At 39.3% G+C, this 8,049-nt stretch overlaps 1 long non-coding RNA gene across 2 annotated transcripts in view; it reads left to right on the top strand.

The window, feature by feature from the left end:
• The window catches only part of LOC110257582, a 240,769-nt gene continuing 232,924 nt past the window's right edge, over window positions 205-8,049 (top strand). The window contains exon 1 of one of the 2 annotated variants that reach the window (XR_002340397.1): window positions 205-413. This is a non-coding gene — a long non-coding RNA (uncharacterized LOC110257582). The remainder of the gene's footprint in view (window positions 414-8,049) is intronic. The other variant, XR_002340398.1, reaches the window with a different exon arrangement.

Raw genomic sequence — 8,049 nt, 5'->3', positions numbered from 1 at the left:
TCTTATAGACCAGAAAATGTTAACACAGCTTTCAAAACAACGATGGAATCAGGCATTAAGCAAGGTCACCTTGACCACTCTCTCCAGAAGAAACCCAATCCGGAATCTCAGAGTTGCCTAAGGCCAGCAGGGGTGTCCTGGGATGAGAAACACCTGAGTGCCCCAGGGATTGAGAGGCCCCGCCTCCCAGGCTGGTCAGCTCCGCCTCCCAGGCTGGCCTATAAAGGGTCTGCTTACAGCACCTGTGAAGCAAGCACTACCCGTTCGGGGAAGTCTCGCTCCTCTCCTCTCTGCTCAGAGGCTCAGTCGCGCAGCATCTTCACCCAGAGTTTCTCCAAAACGCTGAAAGCTTACAGGCAACCATGTGGGCTCTTGGAGCTGTACCTTGGGTCTCTAGTCTGACATCTTCCAAGGTATGAACATAATTTTTTTTCCTAGTATTTCACTAAACTTTGTGTCCTACTATGATTTGTATGGCGGCGGTGGTAATGTATTTACCCTTCAGACTTTTTTACCTTTCAGACTTTTCATTAGGGATACCTTCTAAAAGCTGAGAAACATCATTTGCTGAAGAGCATTATACTCTAGCGTTTTTTTTGTTTTGTTTTGTTTTCCGACTTTTCCATTGTCATGTCTTTGGAACATGGTTATTCTCAAGCACTCTATGGGCTGGAATTTGATAAGGTAAATTGGTTTCTGCTTTAGGCTATGATTAGTTACCAACTTGGGGTCATGTTTCTACCTATTATGAAACTTGTAAGTATCTCTCATTTGCCTAAGGTTTTTCTCTTACTGTCTTTGATGGTTTATACGCTTTTTCAATCATTTGGCAGAATTTCTGTTGCTTGTTTTAATATTATTTCTATTGCTTTTTTTTTTTTAAACTGTGGTAAAATACATGTAAAAGTTACGATCTTCACCATTTTAAATGTATAGTTGACTGGTATTAAACATATTCATATGGTTGAGCAGCTATCACCACAACCCTTTGCAGCTTGTAAGGCTGAAACCCTGTATTTATTAAATAATAACTGCTCTTTCTCCCTTCCCCTGAGCCCCTGGCCGCCAGTGTTACAGTCTGTCGTTATGACTTTGACCACTTTGAATGCCTCAGGGTGGAATCAGATGGGGTTTGCTTATCTGTAAATGGCTTTTTTCATTATAATATCCTCGTTTCATCCATGTTGTAGGTATTCTTCATTCTTTCTTCTTAGGTTGGGGGACAACTGTTTGGTCAGCACCAAGCCAGCGTTGGGGGTGGTAGAAAGACCACCACCCTTTGGTGGAGGTGTTTGATTTTTTTTTTTTTAATATTTATTGAATATTTCAAAATATTCAATATTTTAATATTTCAAAAGTCTGTGACAGTTTCATTGCCTACAACCCTGCTCCCCCATCACAGGATCCTGTGTTTTGTGGACCCTTAGAACCCCTAACCATCCCACACTCTTAACTTTTCTTTCCACTCCATTTATTCTCTGTACTTAGCACAGTGTTGCGTACTTGACTTTGTATCCTTCACGCTCTCTGATTATGTCCCATCAACCCTTAAATAGGTCTTGGGAGGAGGGCTGGGGGATGGTGGGGCGGGGGGCAGAGGTGAGGAAGAAGAGGAACATTATTTCTTATGTTAATGAACAAAATAAAAGCTGTTTGGTCGAAATCTCCTTGTCCCTATTGCTGTTTTTTTATATCTATAAATGTATTAAAAAGCAAGTGAAACGTGGACATATCATGTTAAAATTGTCAAAGTTGAAATACCTATATTGTCTCCACGATTGCAGTGAATGGCTTATAGGGCAGAGAACAAAATCTGGTTACCTTTCTGTCAGTCAGAGGACTTCTTAAAGCTGTATTACTACGGCTGGGCTGCTAGTATCTGACTCACTGTACTGGTAGCTGTTGCTTTAGCAGCTGAGTTGTGTCCAATGGCTAATGTAAAAGGCTGCTTTATAAAGATGCTTCATGCCTGGGAACGTTCTCAGGTGGCCTGGGCACCTACATTAGATTAGAGAAGCTGGGCTTGAGTCTTTAGCGTTACCACTATCCTTGCCATGAAGGACATTTATTTAACCCAAGGATGGAGAAAGCAAGCAAGAAGGCCCTGAAAAATGTCCAAGTTAAACTTTAAAATGCATTCTATAACAAAGAAACATTTCAGTCCTGGATTCAGTACAGAATTTCAAAACTTGAGCTCAATGAGCCATAATAGGGGCTAATCATAAAATTCTTAACTGTAACACCCTCTAATTATTGCAAGCTGTAACAATGCTTTGTAATGCTAACAAAGGTGAGATGCTACACCAGTATCTTTTCAAACAGTAGAACTATTTCAAGTACCCTAAAAAATAATTACACTTCAAAGGGCTCCCTAGGCTTGAGACCAAAAGAGGAGAAAAAGTAAAATCAGACAAAAACTGAAAGCTTTCACCTTCTGTAGAATTTTTAAATTTCAACTTATTGACATGATAATTATAATTGAAGTTAGAGCTGAATTCCATTATTTGAGATCTGGGGAATGAAAATTCATAGGCTTATTCATGTTAAAACTGAGAGTAATTTGTTCAAAATATCCTGGTGAGAAGAAAATTGCCTTATGTCTTTGAGGGGTCATAATAGTTTTCACAATGTCTACAATAAACCCATTGCAGGACATAACAGATAATTGAAAACAAAAGCTGAATATATTAAGCCTGTTGGTATCAAGGTTAAAGTAGTGGAATGAAGTATTCAGGTTAAGTGATGCTGTTAACTCAGTGCCTTCACATGTGGTATGTCTAGCACATTAATACTTAATGTGGCACTTACTTATGCTTTTCATAGAAAGCTTCCCCTCTCACTTGTAATTTGAATATTATTTAGATAGGAAAATTTTTCTACAATGAACATTTTTCTCTAAAAACCTTTTAGCTGTAGGTTAAACAAGCACTTGTGCCATGATCAAAGAGAACCTAAACTAACCTGAGGGATAAGTGATTATTGTTGGCCAACACATAGGTTTTTGTCTTACAGGGCGGGCAATAAGATCAATTTCAAATGTGTCAATATCAGTCATACATAGGCTCATGAAAATGACCATAACAAACTCAAAAGTGGTATCGATAGAGATAGAGGAGGAGAGTTGCACAGGTAGTTGGAGCATTCCCAGTAGGGAACCAGAGGAAGAGAGGGAAACTTAGGGAATTTGGGGAGACCCCTGTAAGTTAATACTGCTCAAGAAAGCCATCAGAACATTGTGGAACTATGAAGCAGGCTTGTTTAACTATAAAACCATAAATAAAAGCATGAGATAGACCTTAGGTCATTAAGTGAAGGATAAAATTAGGCCTGTATTCTAGTTTAGCAAGGTAAGGATCCTTAAGACCAAGGACAGAAATTTAAGCAGAGGATGACATTCCAAAGTAGGAAGACTGTCATTATATGGAAACTGAGAGGATTCAATATATTTTAGCACATGTTACCACCCTTCTGCTCATTGAAATAAGCACTATGATAGTCCTAGTTTAATCTCATAGGGTCAAACACTCTTACCTGACATGAAGGAGGTGCTAATGATGTAAGCCTGGTGTATGCTCATGGGGAATGAGGAAGAAGGCAGTCTTTTACCCATTCCCACTCTGCATGGATTATAAAAAGGTAGCCCACCTGATACTGGAGCAGAGCCTCCTTGCCTTGCCCCCCCCTTTTTTTGTCTTTCTCTCATTTTAGGGCTGCACCCACAGCATATGGAGGTTCTCAGGCTAGGAGTCCAATCAGAGCTATAGCTGCCAGCCTATACCACAGTCATAGCAAAGCAGGATCTGAGCCTCATCTGCAACCTACACCACAACTCACAGCAACACTGGATCCTTAACCCACTGAGCGAGGCCAGGGATCGAATCTGCATCCTCAGGGATGCCAGTCAGATTCATTAACTGCTGAGCCATGATGGGAACTCCTCACAGGCATCCTATCTTAATAAATCTATTTCTTCCCAAAAGGAATTCCATAAGACAAAAACTTGAACCTCAGAAAGTCCAGCCACCAGGTGAATCTAATTTAAAAAATGTGGGTTCAACCCAGTCTGGGTTTAGGCTGGGTTCAGTCAGAGATGATTCACTTTCAATAATTAGGGTCTATTTTTTTTCCCAAAACATTGAGAAAGTTTTTCAGCCATTTAGAAAACATTACTTTCCTTGATTTCCTTATTTCCATCTTTTTCCTGTCTGCGTTCCTTGTTTGCCCATGATACTTTTTGCTGACTCTTTCCAATATCTCTTTCCTCTCTCTCTCCTGATTTTTCCACATTTTCTTCCTCAGCCTTCTAAAGAATAGATATAAAGAAGCATCAAATGATACAATGTTTATTCAAAGTGTTGAGATTTTAGGGTCTTAATATTTATATAAATCAGAGCTGACTTGATGACCCTTCTCAAGTTTTTGCGTTCCTACTGAGTGCATTTACAGTGGTGGCCACAAATATTGTTGAATGAATTAGTTATAATCAAGCAGACTCTCTCCATTTTTTTTTTATTCCCTCCATCCAACCTGTGTACTGCCACGAAGATTTTTGTAGGTATACAAACTGGGTGTATTCTCAGAAATACCTAATGGGTCCTATCTACCACAATAGGGCCGTTATGTATTAGGCTCATCACTATATGATCTCTGCCAAAAAGTCCAGGTTCTGCTTCCCGACCTCCCCTCTCTGACTTTGATTACCCCTGCTTTTCTCCCTGCTGGTCTTGTTCTTCCCTCCATTTATCCAACTCTTCAGTAGTCTTCAACTGGCAACCAAAGTCCTATCTTCTCAGCGTAAGTTTCCTTCATACCTCTTGCTTTGACAGATAAAAGCATGACTTTTTTTTTTCTGCACTCCCGCTTCATTTTGTAAGTACCTTTATATTGGCATGTATTGTAATTCCACTGGCCTTAAATGCTGTTTTGCTTCACTCAAGATAGGGGATTCTAGACTCCTTGAGAGCAGGACAGGACCTGGGATTCAGGTCTTTGTGACTTGAAAGGCCACTATATTTTGTGCCATAAAGAATGGGAGGAATTGATAGCAATTGGAGGCATTGAAGGTGCAACTAAGATTTCAAATTTAAGTGGGCATATGGTGATATGTTGGATCAAGAATGGGGATATGGGAGGAGTAAGTTACAGGTGACTACATTAAATACTCATAGTGAAGAATTTGAATTTAAAAAGAATAGTGTGAAGAATGGCTCCCTGAAAAATGCAAACATTTAAAGCATGAGGACTGGAGCTCCGAAGAAGAAAAAGATTCAAGGATAGAAGCCAGGGTGGGCAGATTTTTCAGGAGAAAATGCTATCACTGGAAAATGCTTGAAAAGTCCATTTAAGTTTTTGTAGTGGAAATAGACCATGGAAACAGAGTCACTCCAAAGAAAGCTCAATATCCAGGGTGGGGTAAGTCAAATTGTAGTAAATTCTACAGTGAGATGAAGTGAAGGTGCACCCCACACATCACTAAAGTTGGGGCACAGATGGAGAGTTTGGCCTGGGATTAGACTTTGCTCTCTTGCTGGAGGGATGCATATGGTACTGGGTGAAGATACTGTTACGTTTAAGAGGGAAAGATTGGATGACTAACTCGTCATCCTCATCTTTCCTTTGTTAAATGGAACAAACTCTTGGAATTCAAATCATACTGTAGGTGTCGATTTCTCTTTTATTTACCTTTTGGGTTTTATGATTCCAGGGTGGGCATCCCCTTGCCTTGGTCCAACTTACGAATCTCACAGTAGCAAGTGACAACAGTCTCAGGAGAACAATTATGTTGTGCAGCTCAATATAAGAATGCAATTAAGGAATACCAATGGACTGCACAAGAATTTATTTCCATTTGTGCTATCTGAAGGTTTTAAAAAATTCTTAGGCAGAAAATAATTTTTTTCTAAACTATTTAAGAACTTAGTGCAATTAAAGCAAGCAGCTTTGCACTTTGCAGCTGTGCTTACTTGGAACTTGTATTGAACAGTGAGGCTGGAGATGTGCCTATAATGTTTGGCAAACATTGAACCCAGGAACAACTGTCTTCACAGAAGCCGAATGGTACACATGTAGGACCAAAAAATGCCAGTGTAGTCCAGGGAGCTACATGGGGAAGTCAGCATTTTTGGCCTCTTAAATCTTTGGGCAGTGTAATTTTCTGTAGGCCACATTTTAATTCCTATTTTAAGGACTAAATGAATTTAATTCTGCATGACCGCATAGGACATAGTTATCAATACCCATTCAAAATCTTCACTATATTTAATTCATGAAATCCTTGCCTTCATGATCTCCTATGCCTTCAACTTTTAAGTGTAGCCTCCTTTAAATATTTGATAGGTTAATGAAAAACTTGTTGAGCATTTAGTTTTTCTAAATGGATTTTTTAAAAATATGCCTTAGAAGTGTAACATAAAGAGAGCCTTGGGATGAACTTTTTGGCAAAATTATAATAGGTACTATTTATAAAGTCCCAACCCCATACTGAAAGCTTTGCATGCATCATCGTACTTATTTGAACAGCCAGTGTCTAATCTCACTATGTTGTCAGTTTGGACTTGTATGTTGACTGCTCAATTCTGTAATGAGAGAATTTGTGGGTGGATGTTTTAACTCTTCCAGCCTTGCCCAGGGTTAAGCCAAAAAGAGAATCTAAATAATTGCTCTTCAAATAAAGCAACAAAATGAAATGAAACAACATATTTCTTCACGGGGACTGGTTTAGAAAGTGATTAATGCAAGATTGTAGAAAAATGCTAAATAGCCATTCATAAAATATTGAATGGATTAATTCAACTTTGTGACTACTACACTTTGGATTTTTAAATGTCGCACATGGCCTGGAATTATTTGGTTCATTTTTCACTCTGCTTTGGAGGTCCTGATTCTCTGGAGTTGTTTGACAGAATAGCATAAATTCATAGTTCCCATGGTTTCTTTTTACAGAACAGTACACAATTCACATAGTATTTGCTAAGCACTGTTGATGTATATACAAGATTTTGTGATAGGTCAGAGAAGGAGAGAGGCTGAGGGTATGGGTGATGGATTAGAAAGGAAGGGTGCAAACATCAGTAAGATGTTTCCTGCCATTTTACAGATGAGGCTGACATACTGTTGTGGGGGAGGAAGAGATAACACCAGCTGCTATGACACATTTAACAAGTGCATAGTAATGACTAATGGATGATCATGCTGGAAGCACTGCCATTTTTACATGATTCTCTATTTAAAAGTTACCATTAATTACTATCTTTTACTTCTAAGAGGTGCAATGAAGCATGAGGAAAAATAGTAACACATATCCTGCTTCATTTCCCTCTTCCACTCCCCATCACCAAGAAGTGCTGTTTTTAAGGATGGCGTCTCTCCAGCAAAGGCGTCTGTTAGCACTAGAACTCCTATCCAGACTGACCCTCCTATTTTCCATTATAGCTGGCATTTGCTAAGTGTTTTACAAGCTAAACGATAAGCCAATTAGCAATTAGGCATTAATGACTCACTGTGGTAACTCTTAGAGATAATATATTTACAAATTTACAGGAGCTTTCTTTAATCAAGAGATGGACTGTGGTGGTCTAACTAGTGTCCACATGGCAAATCCATGGGGAAATAGTTTGGAGATAGACTGTGTTTTGAATGCTCTGTGTCAAAGAACCGTGAAATGCTGAGATTTTTGTGCTTTTTTTGACAGCTAACAAGTTAGGCCACCACACTTGAACAGAAGCTGGCTGAAAACCTGAGACTCCTGGGGCAGATAGAAATGACAAGGTTATGTAATAGAACTCCCAGCAAGTCAGTAGACCTCCCAGTCAGAGTCCCATTGATTTTTTGCCTGCCTTTTCCCAAGGCCCAATTCCTACAGGGTGATAGAAAAAGTTTCTAGTGATGTCTGCACATCTGATGAGTCAGGTGACAGGAGAGGTACCCTAAGCTCAGGTAACCCAACATTTTTATAGTAGACTTTAAGTAAACCTGTGTTCTCACTTGAATACTGGAGAATAAGCAAACTTGCCTTCTGCTCTGGAGAGTATCTCCATCTTCCAAGCTGTT

Source organism: Sus scrofa, chromosome 18 (assembly GCF_000003025.6).
Source record: "Sus scrofa isolate TJ Tabasco breed Duroc chromosome 18, Sscrofa11.1, whole genome shotgun sequence".
Classification (NCBI taxonomy): Eukaryota; Metazoa; Chordata; class Mammalia; order Artiodactyla; family Suidae; genus Sus; species Sus scrofa.
This window is presented reverse-complemented; position numbering and strand designations above follow the sequence as displayed.